Below are 26,855 nucleotides of genomic sequence, written 5' to 3'. Positions count from 1 at the left end.
GTCAAGTTTTGTGCAGCTATCGCCTTCTTAGCCCTACGGAAGGCCTTCATGGAGTCCGTAGATTTCACCATTTCTAAAAAAAGAAACCAAAGAAAACAAGTCACAAGTAAGAAAGGGATAAATCAACAAATAAACAAGAAGAAAGCTGTCAGAAAAAGAAGTCAGACACTACCCAATTCAAGACGAAGTAGGGAAGGATCTCCTATAAACCTTTTTGTGTCCAGATAAGGAGGTTCCCCCCAGTTCTCCTCTAAAAGGCCTACCAAAGCTTGTTCTACTTCACTCAGACTCTCCCAAGGATATTTGACTACTACCACATTTTCTTGCCAACATAAAGGGAAGGTGGGCTCGTTATTTTCATCTAAGAAGAAAGGGTGGACATCCTCGACAGCTCGAACCTTAAAGTAGTACTTGAAATCACGAAAAGACTCATCATACGTAGAGAATACTTTCTTCCCTTGAGTAGCTCAGAAAGAAATCCAAGAAGCTTTCTTCTTAGCTACCCCAGGCTTTATCAACACAAAAAGATATAGAAAGAGAGTTTCGGTAGGTCGGACACCCAATTCCTGACATAACAATTGAAAAATCTTTAAAAAACCCCTTGAGTTCGGATGGAGCTGAGAAGGGGCCACATTACAAGACCACAACAGTTCGGTCTGAAAAGTGGTAAAAGGGATGGTGATATTCAGCTGACTAAAAAAGTAATCATAAGCATAGAAAAAGGGCCGTTCTCCCTGAGTTAAGGAAGGAAAACAAACACTCTCCTCAGGGTCAGGCGACACCAGTTCATGATTCTTCTCATCATCCCTATTGCTACAAATCCTATGGAATCTCCTAAGCCTTACACAGTACTCGGGGTCAGCTATGGTCACACACATTAGAACTATCGAATCCAGCCAATTGGCCATACCAGCAGGAACTTTTGAAGACATCTCGACAATATTTTTTGTGAAGACATAGGCCAACTATCCCTACAGTAAGAAAAAGAAAAAATGGTCACTACCAAACAACTTGGACAATAAAAAAATTCCAAAAGAAACAATCAACAAGTGTCAGATATGATAGCAAAAGAGAAACCCCAGGACTCGCAAAAAGCGGAGGACCAACACTAAAATCCAGGGGCACCCTTTGGAGGCAACAACAAGGCAAGAACCCAGAAAAAGGAAATCGACACAAAAATCTGTGCCCTAAACCAGCCCTAACCCTCTCAAACAAAAGAAAAATACAAGGAGTTCAATCATTTTTTGCTAGCATCTGTCTATACAAACAGCAAGACCATGATTATCATAGACCACGCAAAGAATCATCAAGAAAGTTTCAACCTTTTTCTACCAAAAGTTCAACAAAGACTAAAAGTTTGTACAAAAAGAAGGCATGCAAGGATGAAAAGCGATAGGAGCAGCAACAAACAAAGCATACAAAGCACGAAATGTCAAAAAGATAAGGGAAGAAAACCAACCTGTGCGATAGAGAAGGAGTGAGCGCGATAGAACCAATGGAAGCCCCAAGAAGCCCAAGAAAGGAACGAACTTTTCGATAAAGGAAAGGAAGCTTCTTTTCACTGAGCGAAGAAATGCAGAAAAGAGAGCGTAGGGGAAAGATCAAAAATGAAGCAAGAGGGAAAAGAAACAGCAAAGAGCAAAATGTAAAGCCCAATCAATGTGCATTAAAAGCCTGTGCGTATTCCCAAAGAGAAACGAAGGAGGCAAAAAACAAAAAACGCTTCATATTTAAACTTAGCCTAAAACTCGCCAACAAGAAGTACAGCTTGGACCAAGATGCTCAAACACGACTCCCCTAAGGGATTGAGGCTGAAAAGCATGACCTCAAGGGAAGATCGAAGCTCGAGCAGGGGCACTGTTCATACCATGGGTCGAGCTAGGTGAGCCGGCTTGATAAAGACAAAAACGACCGACCTCTTATAAAAAGTTCGTCGACACTGACCTCTCTCTCCAAAGAGCTCGGCCAAATTGCTATAAGGGCCCAAGAAGGCCCAAAGCAGAAGATCAAGGCCCACCTAAAGGCGGCTGGCAGAGATAAGGGGACCCACCCACAAAAGATAAGATAGGATAACTAACTTATCTCAAAGGAAGGTCACTCCACACTACTATAAATACACTGGAGCACCCAGGTATAACTCATATTCTGATTCTACACAAAAAACCTGCCTAAAGCACGTGCTAACTTAAGCATCGGAGTCTCTTGCAGGTACCACCACCCTCCGGTGACGAAGGATCAGCAGCATCTCCAGCTCTACCAAGTTGGACACAGCAGCGCCGACCAGCACGGAAGAACTCGTCCGAGATCGACCTTCAGTTTCAGGTAACCCACGGAACAATTAGCATGTCTCATGCTAAGCTCATGGGAACCAAAAGAGTGAAGAGGGATGGTAGGACTTATTAAATGCAACCTACCTATATGAATGTAACTACATGCAAAAATGCTTCTACCTACTTGGTTAAAAGTAAATAAAATTTTCAAGAACAAATATGAACTGGATTCCACTAATTCAAATATCAAAATAAAGTACAAGTATACTTGCAAGTAGAAAGCTTGCAAAAGCCAGGAACAAAGAATCGAGCATCGAACCCTCACCGGAAGTGTATACACTCTAATCACTCAAGTGTTTAAGGTTCGATTATATCAATTCTCTACTAATCTTGCTTTCTAAGACTTGCTTTTATTCTACCAATCAACACAAAAATTCAATACATGAATGCACATATCAAGAGGTCTTTTCAAGGGTTGTAATGAGGTGAGGGTCAAGGTAGGATTGTATTTGGTCAAGTGGACTAAAATCTGAATCCTTGATTAACCTAAACTTCCTACCTAACTTAAGACAATCCATGTAACCAAAATACAAAATCTAATTACCCATTAACTACCTTTTCAATATATTCATGCATCCCAAATTTAGTACAATACATATGCATTGCTACCACCATTTACTTTGGGACATTTTGTCCCCTTTTTATTATTGTCTTTTTCTCTTTTTTTTCTTCTTTTTTTTCTTTTTATTTTGGTTTTTCTTTTTCATTTGTTTTTCTCAATGCATATGATTAAGGTATTAAATGCAAGAATATGTGCTAAATCATCATTCTCACATTTTCATAAAAATATACAATATACCCAATTCCCAAGCCAAACATTTTTAAACCCAATTTCCCCACACTTAATTCATGAACACTCTCACTAGTCTAAGCTAACCAAGGACTCAAATTAAGGACATTATTGTTTTCCACTTAGAGTTAGTGATGTGCTAAAATAAAGAACAAATGGGGTAAAATAGGCTCAACACTGGGTTGCAAAGGATGATGAAAGGGTGAGTCCATATGGGTATGTGAGCTTTAATAAAACAAAGGCCTCAATCACATAAGTGCATGCATACATCAAACAATAGAAATATAGAATCAAGCAAGACAAAGATCACAGTCTTAGAGAGAACAACAACACACACCGAAATAAAATATTGGTTGATGAGATACAACCAATCAAATAGGTTCAAAATCTCAGTTGGCTTGTGTGTTCGAGCTCTAAAACCATGTTCCAAAATAAATTTCTTCAAGCAAGTTCAAAAATTTTAATTCAAATTAGTGAAATGCCCTAAAATAGTTTCTTGGAAAGGAAATCATTACTTCAACCAAGTAGTACCTAAATGCAAGCAACTAACTACACATGCAATCTATCATGTAATGCAACTACTAACTAACAAAGAAGATTAAAAGTTGGTGTTGGAAAAGAAAGTAGTTACCCACGGAAGTCGGTCTCGACCTCCCCACACTTAAGGATTGCACTGTCCTCGGTGCATGCAAAGATGTGCAAGGTGGATTAGGATGGGTTGCTACAGCTACTGAGTTCCTTCAAAAGATTGTGCAAAGGAACTTATTTGTTGCCCCATTTAAAAGCTGTTCCCTTCCCTTCTTGGTGGCCAGCCTGAAAGGAGAGAAAAAGACGGAAGAGTAAACCCAAACATAAAAATATGAAAGCAAATAGAACATAAAGGGGGCTAATGCCAAATAAGAATGGGGTTCTCAACTACATGGTAGCTACAACATGTAAGTGAGAAAACAATGTAAGCAAAGGGCATGTCAATGAAACATCAAACAAGTCTAGAAGCACCAAAAAGATTCAAGAAGTATCAACAATTGCGTAGGAAAATTTAACACCAATGTTAAAATAACATCCTTAGAAAAGAAAATAAGAACAAGTATCAAATTTAAAATGTAATAAATGAAAGTATGCAAATGTAATAAACAAAAGAAAATGAAAGAGAATAAAGATGAGAAGTTAAAGGAATGAAGAAAAAGAAAGGTAGAAAGAAAGAAGAAGGAGAGAAGAAAGAAAAAAAAAAGAAAAGAAAGAGGGATGCTGAAGTCGCACGGGCGACACGCGCACATGAGTCACGCCTACGCGTGAAAACAGAAAAATGCAGGTGACGCGTGAGCATCGTCCATGCGTACGCATGGATGGCCCAAAATAAAAAATGACGCGTGAGCGTCGGTCACACGTGCGCGTTACTATTGTTCATGCTAGACGCACAAAAACTGCACAATTCCATCACAACTTTCTGGTTTTTGTACCAGAGGCAGCATTCAGGTATGACACGTGCGCGTCGGTCACGCCCACGCGTGGGTGGCCAGAAAATAAGGTGACGCGTACGCGTCAGCGAGGTGTACGCGTGGGTTGGGTTATGCGCCCAACACCCCACCCGTACAGTTCCAGCGCAACTCTCTGGTTTTTGTACCACGGATTGTAGCATCAGCATACGACGCGTACGCGTCGCCCACGCGCACATGTGGGTTGCCATTTTTTTATTTTATATAATAAACTAACAAGTTTAAACACAACTTAAACTAAATAAACCTAACTAAAGTTGAAAATTTAACTTATTACCAATATAAATAAAAGGGAAATTAGAAAGAATTTACCATGGTGGGGTGTCTCCCACCTAGCACTTTTAGTTAAAGTCCTTAAGTTGGAGATTTAATGAGCTCCTTGTCATGGTGGCTTGTGCTTGAACTCATCTTGAAACTTCCACCAATGCTTGGACTTCCAATAAGCTCCAAAGTTCAACCTTAATCGCTCAAATCTTTGATGAAGTTCCACACAAGCTAAGGGCTCCCAAACTTGGTCCTCATATATTCCCGGATCTCAAATCTTGTTTCTACACTTGTCTTCAAGTTGATCATCATTGTTCCAACCGGGTGGCAAGCAATCTGAATTCTCACTGAGGCATCCAAACAACTTCCTAGACCCATTCAATCGATCTCTACACCAATCCTTGCACTTCAACTTTGAGCATGCAACCATATTGAACTAAAACTTGTGTTTCCCTCCACTTACCATCTCCCTTTTACTCTTAAAGCCACAAAGAGCTCTAAGTTGACCATCCATCGCAAGCAAACCATATTCAAGTGGGAAAATAAAGTTTAAGGATAAGAATTTTACCCACTTTAATGTTGTGTTGGAGGGTAATGGCTTGGGGAGAGGTGTTTTTAATGATCTTGCAAGCTTTACTCCCTTGTGCTCTTCCTTGACTACTTCCACCCCTTGGCAAGCTTCTTCAACTTCAACCTCTTCCTCCTGGTAACTTTCTTCCAATTCAATCTCTTCTTCATCATTTACCAAGGGTATGGGAGGTTGTGCACATTCTTCTATGACCTTAATTTTAAGTCCAATGGGGGAGGATTCAATTGTAGATAAGAACACATCAATGATTAAATCCATTTCTTTCAATTCTTCACTCATGACATGCTTTGCAGGTTGCGTGATGACATGTCACCATGTCATGTTTTTCTATGCTTTTTCATATAAGAAATTGATGATTTGTGCTTAAATATTGCATTCTTTTTTGCTTAAATGGCATATTTCCTTGATCTTTTAATTTTATAAATTATGTAGGAAATAAGAAGAAAAAGAAGCAAAGAAGCACAAAATAAGCTAATAAGGAAAGAAAAATGAGCAAGGGAACAAGCAAAGGTGAAGAAAAGAAAAAAAATAAGAAAAGCGTAGCCTAAGGAGCATGATCTAAGGAAATAAAGAAAGCGTGATCAAAGGAAGAAAGCGTGGGCCAAGGGAAGAAAAGCATGGCTCAATTCAAGGAACAAGAGCACAAAGCTCTTGCCAAGAGCCTAGAGCTCTTGTGGAGAGCTTTACTTCAAAAAAATCAAGGCCAAGCTCTTGCCAAGAGCTTAATCAAGTGCTACAAGGAAGAAGGAAGCAAGGCAAACTCAAAGCAAAGCTCTTGCCAAGAGCTTTCTCCAAGAGCTTTTTCGGGCTTCTTCAAGAAAAAATCAAGGGAGAAAGAGCTCAACAATGCACTCACCAAGGCTTGAACCCAAGACCAAGGGGGAGGGGGGCAGCACTACCTCACAAGAAAAATAAGCCAAAATTGGCTTGTTTTCACTCCATGGGGTTCGAACTAAGTACCTCAAGGAAGCAAAGCTTTAGGCGCTACTCTTGTGTCATGAAAAATGGGCAGCTCCTGCACTCCCCAAGGATCGAACCGGGCACCTCAAGGAAGGGAGACATTAGGTGCTAATCTTGTGCCAAGGAAAATGGCCAGCAAGTGCTCCACACAAGGATCGAACCATGGACCTCAAGGGACAAGCGCTAGCAAAGCTCTTACCAAGAGCTTAAAGCTCTTGCAAAGAGCTTTGTTTCCTTGTCACAATAAGGAAGCGCGCAACACATTGGCAAGGCCAAGAGCACCAAAGCTCTTGCCAAGGGCTCTTGCCAAGAGCCGAGCTTTGCCCTGGGAGCAATCCCCATAGCCAAAAATTTAACCAAAATTCCAATTTAATTCAATTCTTCACCAATTGAACCAAGGCCAACTGGACCCATCTCTCTTCAAATCCAAAGCAAGCAAAGCCCACATCATCACTCAAAGGCACAAGAACAAGTTAGAATAGGAATTTCATTTAAATTGTAATTTGTTTTTAATTTCATTTTCATTTTGTAAAGCCTATATAAGGCATCATTTTCATCATTGTTGAAGAGGTTGGCTCTAATAGAGAGCATTGGGGAGGCTGGCTCCACTAGGGAGCATTAGGATTAGAGAGCTCTCTCTTAGTTTTCATTTTTGTTTTGAATCTTGGGTTGAGAATTGAAGAAATTCTGTTTCAATCTCACCTTGAGAATTCTCTCTGTTTGCTTGTCTACATAATTTCAGTGAATTGTGATTTGAATCAAAGCTCTCTTTACTGCTTTCATCTCTATTTCTTCTTCAATCTGTTTGCTGTTGGATCAAGGAAGAAATTGAGATCTAGACTTGTTTTCTAGCCTCATTGAGCTCCTGAGATCTTCAACCTCTCATTTAGATTTTGCAATTGAGCCAAGCTGCTTTCTATTTTGATTTTTCAAGTGATTTTCCAAATCTGTTTGAATCTGTTGCATCTTTTACTTCTCTGTTTGATTGCTATTTACACTTCCTTATTTGATTTCTTGAATCCCAGCTCCCAAAATCCTTTTATTCTTCCTGCAATTTAGATTTCCAGTTGCTTGAATTATTTCTTCCTTTAATTTCCAGCACCCAGCCCCTGTTACATTCACTACAATTTATATTTCTTGTCATTTAAGATTCTGTCAATTTACATTCCTTGTTCTTTAAGTTTCAGTCACTTTACTTTTTGCACTTTAATTTTCCATGCTATTTACTTTCTGTTGGCTACATTTCATCCAATTTCACTTTAATGTTAGCTTGACTAAACTAATCACCCACTAAAGTTGCTTGATCCATCAATCTCTGTGGGATCGACCTCACTCTAAGTGAGTTTTACTACTTGATGTGACCCGGTACACTTGCCGGTGAGTGTTAGGTGTTGGAATTTGTTTCCAACCCATCATTGCGCAGCGTCCTCAACATCAGTTTCAACTTCTTGGAAGGAGGCTCTATGACTTGAGATTCCCATGGAGGTTCCGCATCTCCTAAGTCTTCAATCACTTCCTCTTCTTCGACAATTTCGACTTTCTCTAATTGCTTTTGTACAAAATCCCACTCCTTATTCTCCACTGGCATTTTTATTCTCTCCTTCATGCTATGCTCTTCGGTTGATTCTCAACATGTGGCCATGGGAGTGCTTTGAGTGTCCAAGCGTTGCGAAGCTAATCGACTTACTAACTCGGTCAAGGCAGCCGCGAATTCTACTGTCTTCCTTTGAGTTTCACGTTGCTCATGAAGTAGTGAAGTGATAGAATCATCTATTGGGGTTTAGGGTGGATAGGAGGGTTCATTGCTTGGGAGGAAGGGCTCATGACAGGAAGGTAGTTCGTCTTGATAAGGATATGGAGACGGTGTATATTGAGGTGGTTCTTCATGCGTGAGCATCTTTTCTATCTTTTCCTAGTGAATTTGCATTTAATTTGTTGAGTTTAATCAAGAATTAATTATCTTTTAACCACTATGGATGCTACTTTGAGTTGTGTGCAATTCTGTTTATTTTAGGTAGCATTCGGATGGATTTGATGGAGTTTCTGCAGAAAAAGAGAAGAAGGCGAATGATGTTGTCAAACCTGACCTCTCTGTAATCAAACCTAAATAACTGGAGCTACAGAGGTTCAATTGATGTGATTCTAGTAGCGTTGGAAAGCTAACTTTCAGAGCTTTCCAACGATATATAATAGTCTATATTTCTTCTTCAACCATACTGCCAAGGCTGCGCCTAACTTGAGAATTTTCAAGTTAGGCGCAAGACACATCAAAAGCACACAATATTGGAGGTGGCACTCCAAGTTAGGCGCACCTTTCACTCAAGTAAGGCGCAAGCTATGAGCATCAAGTGCCTTTAATTTCCTCACTGTGCCACTCAAGTAAGGCGCAACCTATACCAAGTTAGGCACAAGCTCCCCTTCAACGGCCAAGTGGTCCCCACGCTTACAAGGCTCGCACGGATTGTTGATTGATTCTTAATTAAAACTTTAATTTTTTTATTTTAAAATAGGAAAAGATATTATTTTAGTTTTAGAAATTATAATTTACATTAACTAGGATTAGATATAAAAGAGAAAAGAAACTTCTCTTCTTGGGATTATTCCACATTATTCACAATTCACAGTTTAAGAGAATCCTAGTTTCCACTCTGAACCATGAGCAACTAAACCTCCACTGTTAAGGTTAGGAGCTCTGTCTATTGTATGGATTGATTCTATTGATTTTCTATTTGAATTCATGTATTGATTCATATAATTCAAGAATTGTTTTCGTTCTTTATTTTATGAAATTGGGTGGAACAGAAGTATGACCCTCTTTCTAATTGAGTTCTTGTATAACTTGGAAAAGCTCTTTACTTGAACAACAGCTTGAAAACATCTTCTTCTAAATTTCTAATTATCTGTATTTAATGGGATACGTGACATATAATCCTCTTATATTTGGGTAATTAGGATTTCTGTGGCATATAACTAGAATTGAACTTCACCCCCTAATTGGAATTAATTGACCAAGGAATTGGTGGTTGATGAGAGTTAGAGGAGACTAAAAAGGTCTAAGGAATTAGGGTTTAGTCACATATAGTTTGCCATGAATTAAATCTTGCATTCTTAAAATAGTTAGTAAGAAAAGTCAATCAGGAAAATAGATAACTCTAAAGCCTTAACTGTTTCTCCATATATATTTCACAACTTATTTACTGCTTGCTTTCTGATATTCTTAATTACTATTTAATGCAATTGAACTCTCAACACCATTTTCTTCTTGTCTAACTAAGTAAATTAATTAACCATTGTTGCTTAGTCCATTAATCCTCGTGGGATCGACCCTCACTCACCTGAGGTATTACTTGGTACAACCCGGTGCACTTGCCGGTTAGTTTGTGGGTTATAAATTCCACACCAAGTTTTTGGCGCCGTTGCCGGGGATCGATTGTGATTGACAACTATTCGTTGTTTGATTTCTTAGATTAGATCATTTTTCTTTTAATTATTTTTATTTTAGTATTATTAATCTTTGTTTTTCATTTTTTTTCCTTTATTTTCTCTTCCTTTTCGTTCATCAAGTCCCTGTCTTCATTTCATTTTTCTTATATATTACTTTAACGTCAATTGTGATTATTTCCACCTTCTTTCGTTTCCTTTTTTTTTATTTTAGCCATTTTCATTTTTTTTCTTTTTTATTTTCTTTTATTATTTTTATTTCTCTTATTTTATTAGTCTCATTTAAATTTTAAGCTTTAAATTTTCGAAATTTGGCTCAACTATTTCTTTCTAATTTCAAAAATTAAGTTTGGTATTGCCCAGTTATTTTTAATTTAATTTTCCTGTTCAATTTTTAAAAAAAATTTGAAATTTTCACTTTGATTTTATTTATAATTTTCGAACTTATTGCTTTAATTATTTAATTGTTTTATTTTATTTCTTTACACAAGTTACTTCACTGGGAATTCTCTACACTCTGACGTAGAGAATTCTATCTTTTCTTACCTTCTGTCTGTTTATGCGCAGGAACAGAGACACGGAACCTCTCTTAGACTTTGATCCTGAACCAAAAAGGACTTTCAGGCGGCGTTTGCAACAAGTAAGACTTTACAAGGCTGCAGAATCTACTATGGATCATAATAATGCTGCTAATGCCAATATGGCAAATTCGAATGGGAATGAACAACCTAGGAGAGTGCTTGGCTCTTACACTGCTCCTACTGCAGATCTTTATGGAAAGAGCATTGTGGTGCCTCCTATAGCTGCAAACAACTTTGAGTTGAAGCCACAATTGGTCACCCTGGTGCAACAAAACTGCCAGTATCATGGTCTTCCCCAAGAAGACCCAAATCAATTTATTTCTAATTTTCTACAGATTTGTGATACTGTGAAGACGAATAGAGTGAACCCTGAGATGTACAAACTCATGCTCTTTCCGTATGCTCTGAGGGATAGAGCAAAGCTATGGCTAGATTCCCAACCCAAGGAGAGTTTGGATACTTGGGACAAGGTTGTTACAGGGTTTCTTACTAAATTTTTCCCACCAAAGAAGCTGGCTAAGCTTAGGGTAGAGGTTCAGAACTTCAGGCAGAAGGATGGTGAAACTCTTTATGAAGCTTGGGAGAGATACAAGCTACTGACTAGGCAATGCCCTCCGGACATGTTCTCCAAATGGAACCAACTACATATCTTTTATGAAGGCTTGGGTGAGATGTCCAAGATGTGCTTAGATAATTCTGCAATTGGTTCATTGCACATGAAGAAGACACCGGAGGAGACTATTGAGCTTATTGAGTTGGTTGCTAGCAACCAATATTTATACTCATCTAATAAGAATCCTGTGAACTCTGAGGCTCCTCAGAAGAAGGGTGTTATGGAGGTAGAAGCTCTTAATGCTATTCTTGCTCAGAACAAGCTTATGTCTCAGCAAATAAATCTACTTACTCAGCAGATGGGTGGCATGTAAGTCTCAGCTATCAATACCCAAAATCTACCTCAAGAGGTCTCTTATGACATGACAGGTAATTTCGTGCAAAATGATAATTATGATTATGCTCAATACTCTTCTGAACAAGTCAATTACATGAGGAGTGGTTCTAGAAATCCCAATAATGATCCATATTCTAAGACATACAATTAGAGGTGGAGAAATCACCCAAATTTTGGGTGGAGGGACCAACCTCAGAGACCTCAGAATTTTGACAATAATTCTCAGGGCCGCTTCCAACAGAACAATCACAATAACCGCCAATTTCAGTCTCATCAACAACAACCACCTCCGCAGGCAAATTCTAAATCCAAAGAAGATTCTAATTGGGAGATGATGAGGAGTTTTATGCAGGAAACCAGAGCCTCCATTAGAAACTTGGAGGTACAAATGGGCCAACTTAGCAAGCAAATACCTGAGAGGTCTGCAAGTACATTTCCAGGTGATACAATTCCAAATCCAAGAGAGGAATGCAAGGCTATCACCTTGATAAGTGGACAAGTGGCAAGTACGAAAGCACAAGTTAATGAGGAGCCAATTGAAAAAGAAGCTCCAGAGGAGAAGAAAGAAGAAGTAGAGCACGTCCCTCCTAAGCGTGCGGACAACCCATTCCCAGACTCTCTTGACACTTATCCTACATTGCCAAAGGCTCCTGAGTACAAGCCTAAAATGCCATATCCTCAGAGGCTTCGAAAGGAAACCAAGGACTACCCATTTTCAAAGTTCTTGGAAGTCTTCAGAAAGTTGCAAATCAATATTCCTTTTGCTGAGGTTTTGGAGCAAATGCCTCTCTATGTTAAATTCATGAAGGAGTTTTTGTCAAAGAAGAAGCCTTTAAAGGGAGACGAGACAGTGGTCCTGACTAAGAAATGTAGTGCCATTATTCAGAATAACTTACCAAAGAAGATGCCGGATCCAGGGAGCTTTCAAATTCCATGCACCATTGGGAGCACAACCTTTGAGAAAGCATTATGTGATCTGGGAGCAAGCATCAATTTAATGCCCTTGTCTGTGATGAAGAAGCTGCAAATTCAAGAGGCACAACCCACAAGGATAGTGATGAGCGGATATTTTATACGCTTTTTGGGGTTAATTTCATATAGTTTTGAGTATGTTTTAGTTAGTTTTTAGTATATTTTCATTAGTTTTTAGGAAAAATTCATATTTCTGGACTTTACTATGAGTTGTGTATTTTTCTGTAATTTCAGGTATTTTTCTGGCTGAAATTGAAGGAGCTGAGCAAAAATCTGATTCAGGCTGAAAAAGGACTGCTGATGCTGTTGGATTCTGACCTCCCTGCACTCAAAGTGGATTTTCTGGAGCTATAGAACTCGAAATGGCATGCTTCCAATTGCGTTGGAAAGTAGACATCCGGGGATTTCCAGCAATATATAATAGTCCATACTTTGCACAAGGATAGACAACGTAAACTGGCGTTCAACACCAGTTCTCTGCCCAATTCTGGCGTCCAGCGCCAGAAAAGGACCAAAAGCTGGAGTTAAACGCCCAAACTGGCACAAAAACTGGCGTTCAACTCCACAAATGGCCTCTGCACGTGGATTGCTTAATTCTCAGCCCAGCACACACCTAGTGGGCCCCAGAAGTGGATCTCTGCATCATCCATCATAGTTTACTCATTTGTTGTAAACCTAGGCTACTAGTTTAGTATTTAAACAACTTTTAGAGACTTATTTGGTACCTCATGACATTTTAGATCAAAACTTTATATTCTCTGACGGCATGAGTCTCTAAACCCCATTGTTGGGGGTGAGGAGCTCTGCTGTGTCTCGATGAATTAATGCAAGTATTTCTGTTTTCCATTCAAACACGCTTGTTCCTATCTAAGATGTTCATTCGCGCTTAACTGTGATGGAGGTGATGATCTGTGACACTCATCACCTTCCTCAAATCATGAACGTGTGCCTGACAACCACCTCCGCTCTATGCACGATTGAATGAGTATCTCTTAGATTCCTTAATCAGAATCTCCGTGGTATAAGCTAGAACTGATGGCGGCATTCATGAGAATCCGGAAAGTCTAAACCTTGTCTGTGGTATTCCGAGTAGGATTCAAGGATTGAATGACTGTGACGAGCTTCAAACTCCTGAAGGCTGGGCGTTAGTGACAGACGCAAAAGGATAGTAAATCCTATTCCAACCGGATCGAGAACCAACCGGTGATTAACCGTGCTGTGACAGAGCGCGTGAGCGTAGTTTTCACTGGAAGGATGGAAGGTAGCCATTGACAACGGTGATCCACCAACACACAGCTTGCCATAGGAGGACGTGCGTGCGTGAACAAGAAGACAGAGGAAAGCAGAGATTCAGAAGACAAAGCATCTCCAAAACTCCAACATATTCTCCATTACTGCATAACAAGTAACCTTTAATCCATGCTCTATTGTTTATTTGCAATTCAACTGATAAACATAATTGACTTCCTGACTAAGATTTACAAGATAACCATAGATTGCTTCAAACCAACAATCTCCGTGGGATTCGACCCTTACTCACGTGAGGTATTACTTGGACGACCCAGTGCACTTGCTGGTCAGTGGTACGAGTTATGAAAAGTGTGATTCATAATTCGTGCACCAGATAGCATTATAGATGGCAGACAAATCTATGAAGCCAGCATATGGATTAGTGGAGAATATCTTGGTCAAAGTGGGTAAGTTCTTCCTCCCAGCAGATTTTGTGATTCTTGACACAGGGGAGGATGAGAATGCCTCTATAATTCTAGGAAGACCAATCCTAGCCATTGGAAGAGCTCTGATTAATGTGGAAGAAGGTGAATTAATGCTTAGAGTGCATAATGAGCAACTAGTCTTTCATGTCTTCAAAGATATACATTTAGCAGGTGAAGAAGAGAGGTTCATGCAGACTGAGCTTATTGATCCACACCTTTAAGAACCCCCTGATGATGCACAGCAAAATCTGCAGCTCAAACCTCCTTTGGTGACAATCAATAAAATTCCTCCTGAAATTAAACCTAAGTTTGGTGTCGGGAATGCATCATCCACCAAGGAGAAGGTTCCCAAAAAGAAGAAAGTACCCAGGGGATGGAGAAACAAAAAGATTCCCACTGAAGGCTTCTCCCTAGGAATGAAGGTGGTGTTGACTAGCAATCCAGTATTCACTTATACAATAAACAGAATCCTCTCTCTGGAGCATATTGAGCTACTTTATAGGGACACAAGGAGAAGATTCACAGTGAGGGGTGAAGAGCTGAGCCCATATGATCCTGGTGCACGAAATTGTGTATGTCAATGTCAATATTACTATTTCTTCACAAATCCGCACAACTAACCAGCAAGTGCACTGGGTCATCCAAGTAATACCTTACGTGAGTAAGGGTCGAATCCCACAGAGATTGTTGGCTTGAAGCAATCTATGGTTATCTTGTAATTCTTAGTCAAGATATCAATTATAATTATCAGTTTGGATTGCGAAAAATAAAAGAGCATGAATTAAATACTTGTTATGCAGTAATGGAGAATATGTTGGAGTTTTGGAGATGCTTTGTCTTCTAAATCTCTGCTTTCCCCCTGTCTTCTTCTTCACGCACGCAAGGTTTCTCCCATGGCAAGCTGTGTGTTGGTGGATCACCGTTATCAATGGCTACCAACTGTCCTCTCAGTGAAAATGGTCCAGGTGCGCTGTCACCGCACGGCTAATCATCTGTCGGTTCTCGATCATACTGGAATAGGATTTACTATCCTATTGCGTCTGCCACTATTCCCAGCACTCGTGAGTTTGAAGCTCGTCACGGTCATTCAATCCTTGAATCCTACTCAGAATACCATAGACAATGTTTAGACTTTCCGGATTCTCAAGAATGCCGCCAATGGATTCTAGCTTATACCACGAAGATTCTGATTAAGGAATCCAAGAGATAATCATTCAGTCGAAGGTAGAACGGAGGTGGTTGTCAGGCACGCGTTCGTAGGTTGAGAATGGTGATGAGTGTCACGGATCATCACATACATCACATTGAACTGCGAATGAACATCTTAGATAGAATCAAGCGTGTTGAATAGAAAACAAAAATAGTTGCATTAATTCATCAAGACACAGCAGAGCTCCTCATCCCCAACAATGGAGTTTAGAGACTCATGCCATCAAAGAGTACAAAGTTCAGATCCAAAATGTCATGAGATACAAAATAAATTTCTAAAAGTTGTTTAAATACTAAACTAGTAACCTAGGTTTACAGAAAATGAGTAAACTATGATAGATAGTGCAGAAATCCACTTTTGGGGCCCACTTGGTGTGTGCTGGGGCTGAGACTTAAGCTTCTCACGTGCCTGGGCTGTTTCTGGAGTTGAACGCCAGGTTGTAACCTGTTTCTGGTATTGAACTCCAACTTGTAACCTGTTTCTGGCGCTGAACGCCAGACTACGACATGGAACTGGCGTTGAATGCCAGTTTACGTCGTCTATCCTTGAGCAAAGTATGGACTATTATATATTGCTAGAAAGCCCTGGATGTCGACTTTCCAACGCAATTAGGAGCGCACCAATTGGACTCTTGTAGCTCCAGAAAATCCATTCCGGGTGCAGAGAGGTCAGAATCCAACAGCATCAACCGTCCTTTTTCAGCCTGAATCAGATTTTTGCTCAGCTCTCTCAATTTCTGCCAGAAAATACCTGAAATTACAGAAAAATACACAAACTCATAGTAAAGTCCAGAAATATGAATTTTGCCTAGAAACTAATGAAAATATACTAAAAACTAACTAAAACATACTAAAAACTACATGAAATCAACCCCAAAAAGCGTATAAAATATCCGCTCATCACAACACCAAACTTAAACTGTTGCTTGTACCCAAGCAACTAGACAAATAAAATAGAATACAAATAAGTCAAGAAGCAATAATTTCTCAGAGTTTTTGAGTGAAGCTCAGATTCTAATTAGATGAGCGGGACTAGTAGCTTTTTGCGTCCGAACAGTTTTGGCATCTCACTTTATCCATTGAGGCTCAGAATGATTGGCATCCATAGGAACTTAGAATTTAGATAGTGTTATTGATTCTCCTAGTTCAGTATGTTGATTCTTGAACACAGCTACTCTATGAGTCTTGGCTGTGGCCCTAAGCACTTTGTTTTCTAGTATTACCACTGGATACATAAATGCCACAGACACATAATTGGGTGAACCTTTTCAGATTTTGACTCAGCTTTGCTAGAGTCCCCAATTAGAGGTGTCCAGGGTTCTTAAGCACACTCTTCTTTTTGCTTTGGACCTTGACTTTAACTGCTCAGTCTCGAGTTTTCACTTGACACCTTGACGCCACAAGCACATGGTTAGGGACAGCTTGGTTTAGCCGCTTAGGCCAGGATTTGATTCCTTTAGGCCCTCCTATCCACTGATGCTCAAAGCCTTGGATCCTTTTTATTGCCCCTACCTTTTGGTTTTAAGGGCTATTGGCTTTTTCTGCTTGCTTCTCTTTTTTTTTTTACAAGCTTTTGTATTCACTGCTTTTTCTTGCTTCAAGAATCATTTTTTTATGATTTTTCAGATTATCAAATAACATTTCTCCTTTTTCATCATTCTTTCGAGAGCCAACATATTTAACATTCATAAACATCAAATTCAAAAGACATATGCACTGTTCAAGAATTCATTCAGAAGACAAAAAGCATTGCCACCACATGTAAATAATTAGAATTTTTCTTATTAAAAACTCGAAAAATATTGCCTCCTTATTCTAAAGAAAATCTGCTATTTTATTCATGTTTAATGATGATGAGAAAAATAAATTATAGCTTAATTGGAGATAAAATCAAAATATAGATACTAATTACTACTATTTATATATAACTTCTAAGGTAAAACTTAAATAAGAACAATTATCAGAGAGTTAAGGCTAAGATTAGAACTCAACAACCTTGAATTTGGGAAGTGGATGCCTCTTTAGTCTGTGGAGTGCTTGGCCCTTCAAGAGATAGTTTCTGATGCTTTAATTCCTTCAGTTTACGCCCTTGCTCTTCTTGTTCTCTGAGCAGTTTGCAGAGCATGCTGTTTTGATTTTGCTATTCTTCCTTTATTTGGTCCATAGCTTCTCGCAACTTAGTAACATATGCTTCAAGATGTTCCCAATATTCAAATTAAGGGATTTCCGGGAGAAATTCCTGTGCCCTCCTCTTGATGGGGTCATCTTGCAATTGTTGTTTTTCCATTATAGTTTTAGTGATTGGCTGCTCAACTGAGATATACTCCGTTATTCCCATCTTCACTCCAGCATCTTTGCGGAGCATAGAGATTAAGCTTGGATAAGCCAACCTGGCATCTTTGGAGATCTTGTTTGCAATTATGTAAAGTTCACATGAAATCAGTTGATGAACTTTCACTTCTTTTCCCAACATAATGCAATGGATCATCACTGCTCTTTTAACGGTGACTTCAGAGCAGTTGCTAGTGGGCAATATAGAATGCCCAATGAAGTCCAGCCACCCTCTGGCGACTGGTTTGAGATCTTCTCTCTTGAGTTCATTTGGGATGCCCTTGGTGCTGGTGGTCCACCTGGCTCCAGGGATGCATATATCCTCTAGAATCTTGTCCAGGCCCTTGTTTGTTCTCATCATTCTCCTATTGAAGGAGTCTGGGTCATCTTTCAGCTGAGGTAGCTTAAAAGATCTCCCTGATTTTGTCAGGGTGGATGTGAACAATCTTTCCTCTGACCAAGGTCCGATAGTCATAGAGGGCAGTTCCAGATATTCTCTGCCTGTCTGTTTGCCACATATTGGCGTAGAACTCCTGAACCATATTCCTTCCCACTTTTGTTTCATGATTAGCTAGGATTTTCCAGTTCCTATTTTGAATTTGCTCTTGGATCTCCGGATATTCATCTTCTTTCAGATCAAATTTGACTTCCGAGATCACTGATCTTAGACCCATTATTTTGTAGTAATGGTCTGAATGTTCTTTGGTTAAGAACTTCCCTTGATTCCAAAGTGGTTTTGGAATACTCTCTTTCTTGCCTCTTGGAGTGGGTTGTTTTCCCTTAGGAGCCATGATCTTAGTGGGTATGGTTTAGTGATCACGGATAACCACACCAAACTTAGAGGTTTGCTTGTCCTCAAGCAAAAGAAAAGAAAAGAGAGGGATAGAAGGAGAGCTAGGCGCAACTTGTGGAGGAGAGGGGGAGAGGCCGAACCAATATTTAAGGGGAAGGGGGGGTGGGTTTCGAAATTTATTTGAAAAAGATATGATAGAAAAAGTGATTTGGAAAAGATAAGTATGATAGGAAAAGATGTGATTTAAAATTGAAAAGATATGAAAGATATTTGAAAAAGATAAATCTGTATTTTGAAAAAGATAATGTGAATATTTGAAAAAGATATTGATGAGTTGAAAAGATTTTAGAAGGAAAAGAGATAGATTTGTTTTGAAAAGGATTTGAAAAATAATTTGAAGAGTATTAAGAAAAAGGGTTTATGAATTAGGATACATTTAATATCTTTTGAAAAAGGATTTGAAAAATTAGGATTTGTAACATGTTTGTGCAAGAAATCATGAATTGAAACATAAAAAATGGAAAAAAAATTGAATTGAAAACGAAATTGCCTACTCCCCACAATCCTGGCGTTAAACGCCCAAACGCTGCATGTTTTGGGCGTTTAACGCCCATGTGTAGCTTCTCCTGGGCGTTCAACACCCAGCTGTTGCTTCTTTCTGGCGTTGAACGCCAGGAACTCCTTTGTCACTAGGCATTTTTCTGAACGCCCAGGATGCAGTAAATCTGGCGTTAAACGCCCAGAAGGTGCTTCTTTCTGGTGTTCAACGCCCAGAAGATGCTTCTTTCTGGCGTTTAACGCCTAGATGGCTATCCTTACTGGCGTTCAACGCCCAGTGGATGCTTCTTTTGGGCGTTCAACGCCCAAAACAGCCTTTGCTGGCTTCTTTAGCACCAGTGAGCTTCCTTTTTGCTATTTTGTGCTCTGAATTCTTCTGTAACCCTGTGGACTTATGCAATTGATTCTTTACCTTGTTAATATTAAGCTCATATAATTAAAATGAGGAATAAAATAAAATAAAATAAAATAACAGAAATAGTTTAGCTAATGACTGGGTTGCCTCCCAGCAAGCGCTTCTTTATTGTCTTTAGCTAGACCTTGCTGAGCTTTTAATCTAGCCTCAGCCTTGAGTACTCTTGCTCAACATTGCCTTCAAGATAATGCTTGATTCTCTGTCCATTAACAATGAACTTCTTATCAGAATCAATGTCTTGAAGCTCCACATAACCATATGGTGATACACTTGTAATCACATATGGTCCCCTCCACTGGGATTTCAGTTTCCCGGGGAATAGCCTGAGCCTAGAGTTAAATAACAGAACTTTTTGTCCTGGTTCAAAGACTCTAGATGACAGATTTCTATCATGCCACCTTTTCGATTTCTCTTTATAAAGCTTGGCATTTTTGAAAGCAGAGAATCTGAATTTCTCTAGCTCATTCAGCTGGAGCAATCTTTTTTCTCCAGCTAATTTGGCATCAAAGTTTAGGAATCTGGTTGCCCAGTAGGCCTTATGTTCCAGTTCCACGGGCAGATGACAGGCCTTACCATACACAAGCTGGTATGGAGAGGTCCCTATAGGAGTCTTGAATGCTGTTCTGTAAGCCCACAGAGCATCATCCAAGCTTCTTGCCCAATCCTTTCTACGGGTACTTACAGTCCGTTCCAGGATTCTTTTTAGTTCTCTATTAGAGACTTCAGCTTGCCCGTTTGTTTGTGGATGATATGGAGTCGCCACCTTGTAGTGAATCCCATACTGGACCATGGCAGAGTAAAGCTATTTGTTGCAGAAGTGAGTGCCCCCATCACTGATTAGTACCCTAGGGATACCAAACCTGCTGAAGATATGTTTCTGGAGGAACTTCAGTACTGTTTTAGTATCATTGGTGGGTGTGGCAACGGCCTCTACCCATTTTGATACATAGTCGACTGCCACCAGAATATAAGTGTTTGAGTATGATGGTGGGAAAGGTCCCATGAAATCAATTCCCCACACGTCAAACAACTTAATCTCCAAGATTCCTTGTTGAGGCATGGCATAACCATGAGGCAGATTACCAGCTCTTTGGCAACTGTCACAGTTACGTACAAACTCTCGGGAATCCCTATAGAGTGTAGGCCAGTAGAAGCCACATTGGAGGACCTTGGTGGCTGTTCGCTCACCTCCGAAATGGCCTCCGTATTATGATCCATGGCAATGCCATAAGATCCTCTGTGCTTCTTCTTTAGGCACACACCTATGGATTATTCCGTCTGCACATCTCTTAAAGAGATAGGGTTCATCCCACAAGTAGTACTTTGCATCGGTAATTAATTTTTTCTTTTGTTGCCTGTTGTACTCCTTGGGTATGAACCTTGTAGCTTTATAGTTTGCAATGTCTGCAAACCATGGTGTTTCCTGAATGGCAAACAAATGCTCATCCGGAAAGGTCTCAGAGATCTCAAGAGAGGGGGAAACTCCCCTTCTACTGGTTCTATCCGGGATAGATGATCAGCCACTTGGTTCTCTATCCCTTTTCTGTCTCTTATTTCTATATTAAACTCTTGCAGAAGCAACACCCATCTTATGAGCTTGGGTTTTGAATCCTGCTTTGTGAGAAGATATTTAAGAGCAGCATGGTCAGTGTACACAATCGCTTTTGATCCTACTAAGTATGATCTAAACTTGTCAATGGCATAAACCACTGCAAGCAATTCTTTTTCTGTGGTTGTGTAATTTTTCTGGGCATCATTTAGAACACGGCTAGCATAATAAATGACATGCAGAAGCTTGTCATGCCTCTGCCCCAGTACTGCACTAATGGCATGGTCACTGGCATCACACATTAGTTCAAATGGTAATGTCCAGTCTGGTGTAGAAATAATTGGTGCTGTGACCAGCTTAGCTTTCAAAGTTTCAAACGCCTGCAGACACTCTGTGCCAAACACAAATGGCGTGTCAGCAGCTAGCAGATTGCTCAGAGGTTTTGTGATTTTTGAAAAATCCTTTATAAACCTCCTATAGAATCCTGCATGCCCCAGAAAGCTTCTGATTGCCTTAACATTGGCAGGTGGTGGTAATTTTTCAATCACCTCTACCTTAGCTTGATCCACCTCTATTCCCCTATTTGAAATTTTATGCCCAAGGACAATTCCTTCAGTCACCATAAAGTGACATTTCTCCCAGTTTAAAACTAGGTTGGTCTCTTGGCATCTTTTCAGAACCAGTGTTAGGTGATCAATACAGGAGCTGAATGAGTCTCCATATACTGAGAAGTCATCCATGAAGACTTCTAGAAATTTTTCCACCATATCAGAGAAAATAGAGAGCATGCATCTCTGAAAGGTTGCAGGCGCATTACACAGCCCAAATGGCATCCTTCTGTAAGCAAACACTCCAGATGGACATGTGAATGCTGTTTTCTCTTGATCTTGGGGATCTACTGCAATTTGGTTGTAGCCTGAATAGCCATCCAAAAAGCAGTAATAATCATGACCTGGTAGTCTTTCTAGCATCTGGTCTATGAATGGTAAAGGAAAATGATCCTTTCTAGTAGCTGTATTGAGCCTTCTGTAGTCAATACACATGCGCCACCTTGTAACTGTTCTTGTAGGAACCAGTTTATTTTTTTCATTATGAACCACTGTCATGCCTCCCTTTTTGGGGATAACTTGGACAGGGCTCACCCAGGGGCTATCAGAAATAGGATAAATAATCCCAGCCTCCAGTAATTTGGTGACCTCTTTCTGCACCACTTCTTTCATGGCTGGATTTAGCCGCCTCTGTGGTTGAACTACTGGCTTAGCATCATCCTCCAATAGGATTTTGTGCATGCATCTAGCTGGGCTTATGCCCTTAAGGTCACTTATGGACCACCCAAGAGCTATCTTGTGTGTCCTTAGCACTTGAATTAGTGCTTCCTCTTCTAGTGGATTTAAAGCAGAGCTTATGATCACTGGAAAAGTGTCACCTTCTCCCAGAAATGCATATTTCAGGGATGGTGGTAATGGCTTGAGCTCAGGTTTAGGAGGTTTCCCCTCTTCCTGAGGAAGTCTCAGAGGCTCTTTCAATTCCTCTGAACCCTCCAAATCAAGCTGAACCTCTTTAAAGATGTATTCCAGCTCTAATTCGAGACTTTCAGCCATGTTGACCTCCTCTACCAAAGAGTCAATGAGATCAACTTTCATGCAGTCTTTTGGTGTGTCTGGATGCTGCATGGCCTTGACAGCATTCAACTTAAACTCATCCTCATTGACTCTCAGGATTACTTCCCCCTTTTGGACATCAATGAGAGTTCGTCCAGTTGCTAGGAAAGGTCTTCCTAGAATGAGAGTAGCACTCTTGTGCTCCTCTATTTCCAGCACTACAAAGTTAGTGGGAAAGGCGAATGGCCCAACCCTGACAATCATGTCTTCAATCATGCCTGATGGGTATTTAATGGAGCCATCAGCAAGTTGGAGACATATCCGGGTTGGTTTAACTTCTTCAGTTTAACCAAGCTTTCTGATAGTGGATGCAGGTATTAGGTTGATGCTTGCTCCAAGATCACATAAAGCTGTCCTGGTGCAATTACCCTCTAATATGCATGGTATCAGAAAGCTCCTGGGATCTTTAAGCTTTTCTGGAAAGCTTTTCAGAATGACTGCACTGCATTCTTCAGTGAGGAGAACTCTTTCAGTTTCTCTCCAATCCTTCTTATGACTCAAGATCTCTTTCATGAACTTGGCATAAGAAGGTATTTGCTCAAGTGCCTCTGCAAACGGAATCTTTATTTCAAGAGTCTTGAGATAATCTGCAAAGCGAGCAAATTGCTTATCCTGCTCCTCTCGGCGGAGTTTTTGAGGATAAGGTATCTTGGCTTTATATTCCTCAACCTTAGTTGCTGCAGGTTTATTTTTTACAGAGGTGGTTGGAGAAGCCTTTTTAGAGGGGTTGTTATCAGCACTTGTGTATGTCTGATCCCTCACTGGCAGTTGAATGCCAAGGTTGGAAGCTGGAGCGACGTTAGATGCCAACTCCTCACCTGTTCCTGGCGTCTGAACGCCAGAACTGTGCTTCCTTTGGGCGTTCAACGCCAATTCCTTGCTTGTTTCTGGCGTTGAACGCCAGGACTGAGCATGGGTTGGGCGTTCAACGCCAGCTTTCCACCCATTTTCTGGAGTTTGAGCGCCAAAATTATTCCTCTCTGGGCTCTTACTGTCCTCAGATGGATCTTGGGTAGTTTGCTCATTTCTTGGCTTCCTGCTACCTTGAGGTGGGGTATTTAATGTTTTTCCACTTCTTAATTGAACTGCTTGTCACTCTTCTGTTATTTGTTTTGACAGTTACTGTTCTGTTTGCTTTAACTGTACTTCCATATTTATATTAGCCATTCTTGTTTCTTGTAGTATCTCCTTGAATTTGGCAAGCTGTTCTGTTAGAAAATCCAATTGCTGATTGAATTCAGTAGCTTGTTCTGCAGGGATGAGTTCAACAGTCACTGTTTTAGCCTCTTCTTTCATGGAAGGTTCACTGCTTAGGTACAGATGCTGATTTCTGGCAACTGTATCAATGAGCTCTTGAGCTTCTTCAATTGTCTTTCTCATGTGGATAGATCCACCAGCTGAGTAGTCTATAGAAATCTGAGCTCTTTCTGTAAGCCCATAATAGAAGATGTCTAACTGAACCCACTCTGAAAACATTTCAGAGGGGCATTTTCTTAGCATCTCTCTGTATCTCTCCCAGGCATCATAAAGAGATTCATTATCTCCTTGTTTAAAGCCTTCGATGTCCAGCCTTAGCTGTGTCATCCGTTTTGGAGGAAAGTATTGATTCAGGAATTTTTCTGTCAGCTGTTTTCATGTCCTTATGCTAGCCTTAGGTTGGTTATTTAACCACCTCTTAGCTTGGTATTTTACAGCAAATGGAAATAGTAATAGTCTATAGATATCCTAATCTACTTCCTTATCATGTACTGTGTCAGCAATCTCTAAAAACTGTGCCAGAAACTCTGTAGGTTCTTCCTGTGGCAGACCGGAATACTGGCAACTTTGCTGCACCATGATAATGAGCTGAGGATTCAACTCAAAGCTACTGACTCCAATGGAGGGTATACAGATACTACTTCCATATGAAGCAGTAATGGGGTTAGCATATGACCCCAGAGTCCTTCTGGACTGTTCATTTCCGCTTAGGTCCATGATGGAGAAAAGGGAATTGATATGAATAGCAAATAGAATATATTTTTATTAATTTTTTTTATTTTGTAAAAAGGGAATGAATAAATAAATAATAAAAGAAAAGAGAATAAAATAGTTTGAAATTAAATATAGAATTCGAAAATTAAGAACAAAAATTTAAAACTAAAATAATTACTTAGTTAAGAAGATTTGAAAAATTTTGGATATGATTTTTGAAAAAGATTTTAAATTTTGAAATAAAAATCTGAATTTTAAAAGTAATTTTCGAAAGTTTGCTTCAAAATAGAGAGAAAAGATATTTTTGAATTTAATGAGGAAAGAGAAAAACAATAAAATGGCACAAGATTTAAAATTTTTAGATCTAATGCTCCTTGTTTTCGAAAATTTTGGAGGAAAAACACCAAGGAACACCAAACTTAAAAATTTTAAGATCAAGACACAAGAAAAACTCAAGAACACCTTGAGGACTCACAAGAACAACAAGAACATGAAGAAAGAACACCAAACTTAAAATTTTTTAGAAGACCACAATAAAATTTTCGAAAATTAAAGAAAAATTAATAAGAGAACACCAAACTTAAAGTTTGGCACAAGATTTAATCAAAGAAAAAAATTATTTAAAAAAAAAAATTTTTTAAAAAGAAAAACTTAAATGGACAACTATTCCCAAGAAAATAGACACATTCAAAAAATACATGAACTAATTGGAGAAAAAGTATTTTTGAAAAATTGAAGGAACACAAAGAGCATGCAATTGACACCAAACTTAGAACATGAAACTGAACTCAAACAGAAAAACTCAATTATTAGTAAAAAAAAAAGAAAGTAAAATTTCGAAAAATTTATGAAAACGAAAATAAGGATTCTAAAATTTTAACAAGAACAATAATAAAAAATTTTCCTAATCTAAACAACAAAATAAACCGTCAGTTGTCCAAACTCGAACAATTCCCGGCAACGGCGCCAAAAACTTGGTGCACGAAATTGTGTATGTCAATGTCAATATTACTATTTCTTCACAAATTTGCACAACTAACCAGCAAGTGCACTGGGTCGTCCAAGTAATACCTTACGTGAGTAAGGGTCGAATCCCACGGAGATTGTTGGATTGAAGAAATATATGGTTATCTTGTAATTCTTAGTCAGGATATCAATTATAATTATCAGTTTGGATTGCGAAAAATAAAAGAGCATGAATTAAATACTTGTTATGTAGTAATGGAGAATATGTTGGAGTTTTGGAGATGCTTTGTCTTCTGAATCTCTGCTTTCCCCCTGTCTTCTTCTTCATGCACGCAAGGTTTCTCCCATGGCAAGTTGTGTATTGGTGGATCACCGTTGTCAATGGCTACCAACCGTCCTCTCAGTGAAAATGGTCCAGGTGCGCTGTCACCGCACGGCTAATCATCTGTCGGTTCTCGATCATACTGGAATAGGATTTACTATCCTTTTGCGTCTGTCACTACGCCCAGCACTCGCGAGTTTAAAGCTCGTCACGGTCATTCAATCCTTGAATCCTACTCGGAATACCACAGACAAGGTTTAGACTTTCCGGATTCTTAAGAATGCCGCCAATGGATTCTAGCTTATATCACGAAGATTCTGATTAAGGAATCCAAGAAATAATCATTCAATCGAAGGTAGAACGGAGGTGGTTGTCAGGCACGCGTTCATAGGTTTAGAATGGTGATGAGTGTCACGGATCATCACATCCGTCACATTGAAGTGCGAATGAACATCTTAGATAGAAACAAGCGTGTTGAATAGAAAATAGAAATAGTTGCATTAATTCATCAAGACACAGCAGAGCTCCTCACCCACAACAATAGAGTTTAGAAACTCATGCCGTCAAAGAGTACAAAGTTCAGATCCAAAATGTCATGAGATACAAAATAAATTTCTAAAAGTTGTTTAAATACTAAACTAGTAACATAGGTTTACAGAAAATGAGTAAACTATGATAGATAGTGCAGAAATTCACTTCTGGGACCCACTTAGTGTGTGCTGGGGCTGAGACTTAAGCTTCTCACGTGCCTGGGCTGTTTCTGGAGTTGAACGCCAGGTTGTAACCTGTTTCTGGCATTGAACTCCAACTTGTAACCTGTTTCTGGCGCTGAACGCCAGACTGCAACATGGAACTGGCGTTGAATGCCAGTTTACGTCGTCTATCCTTGAGCAAAGTATGGACTATTATATATTGCTAGAAAGCCCTGGATGTGTACTTTCCAACGCAATTGGGAGCGCGCAAATTGGACTCTTGTAGTTCCAGAAAATCCAT

The 26,855-nt window shown here is 39.5% G+C and overlaps 1 non-coding gene across 1 annotated transcript; it reads right to left on the bottom strand.

Moving 5' to 3' along the window:
- Nucleotides 1-10,970: 10,970 nt before the first annotated feature.
- Nucleotides 10,971-11,076, bottom strand: LOC112745907 (small nucleolar RNA R71). The gene has a single exon (XR_003173813.1). It is a non-coding gene; the product is annotated as a small nucleolar RNA R71 (small nucleolar RNA).
- Nucleotides 11,077-26,855: the final 15,779 nt, after the last annotated feature.

Source organism: Arachis hypogaea, chromosome 14 (assembly GCF_003086295.3).
Source record: "Arachis hypogaea cultivar Tifrunner chromosome 14, arahy.Tifrunner.gnm2.J5K5, whole genome shotgun sequence".
NCBI classification, from domain to species: Eukaryota; Viridiplantae; Streptophyta; class Magnoliopsida; order Fabales; family Fabaceae; genus Arachis; species Arachis hypogaea.
This window is presented reverse-complemented; position numbering and strand designations above follow the sequence as displayed.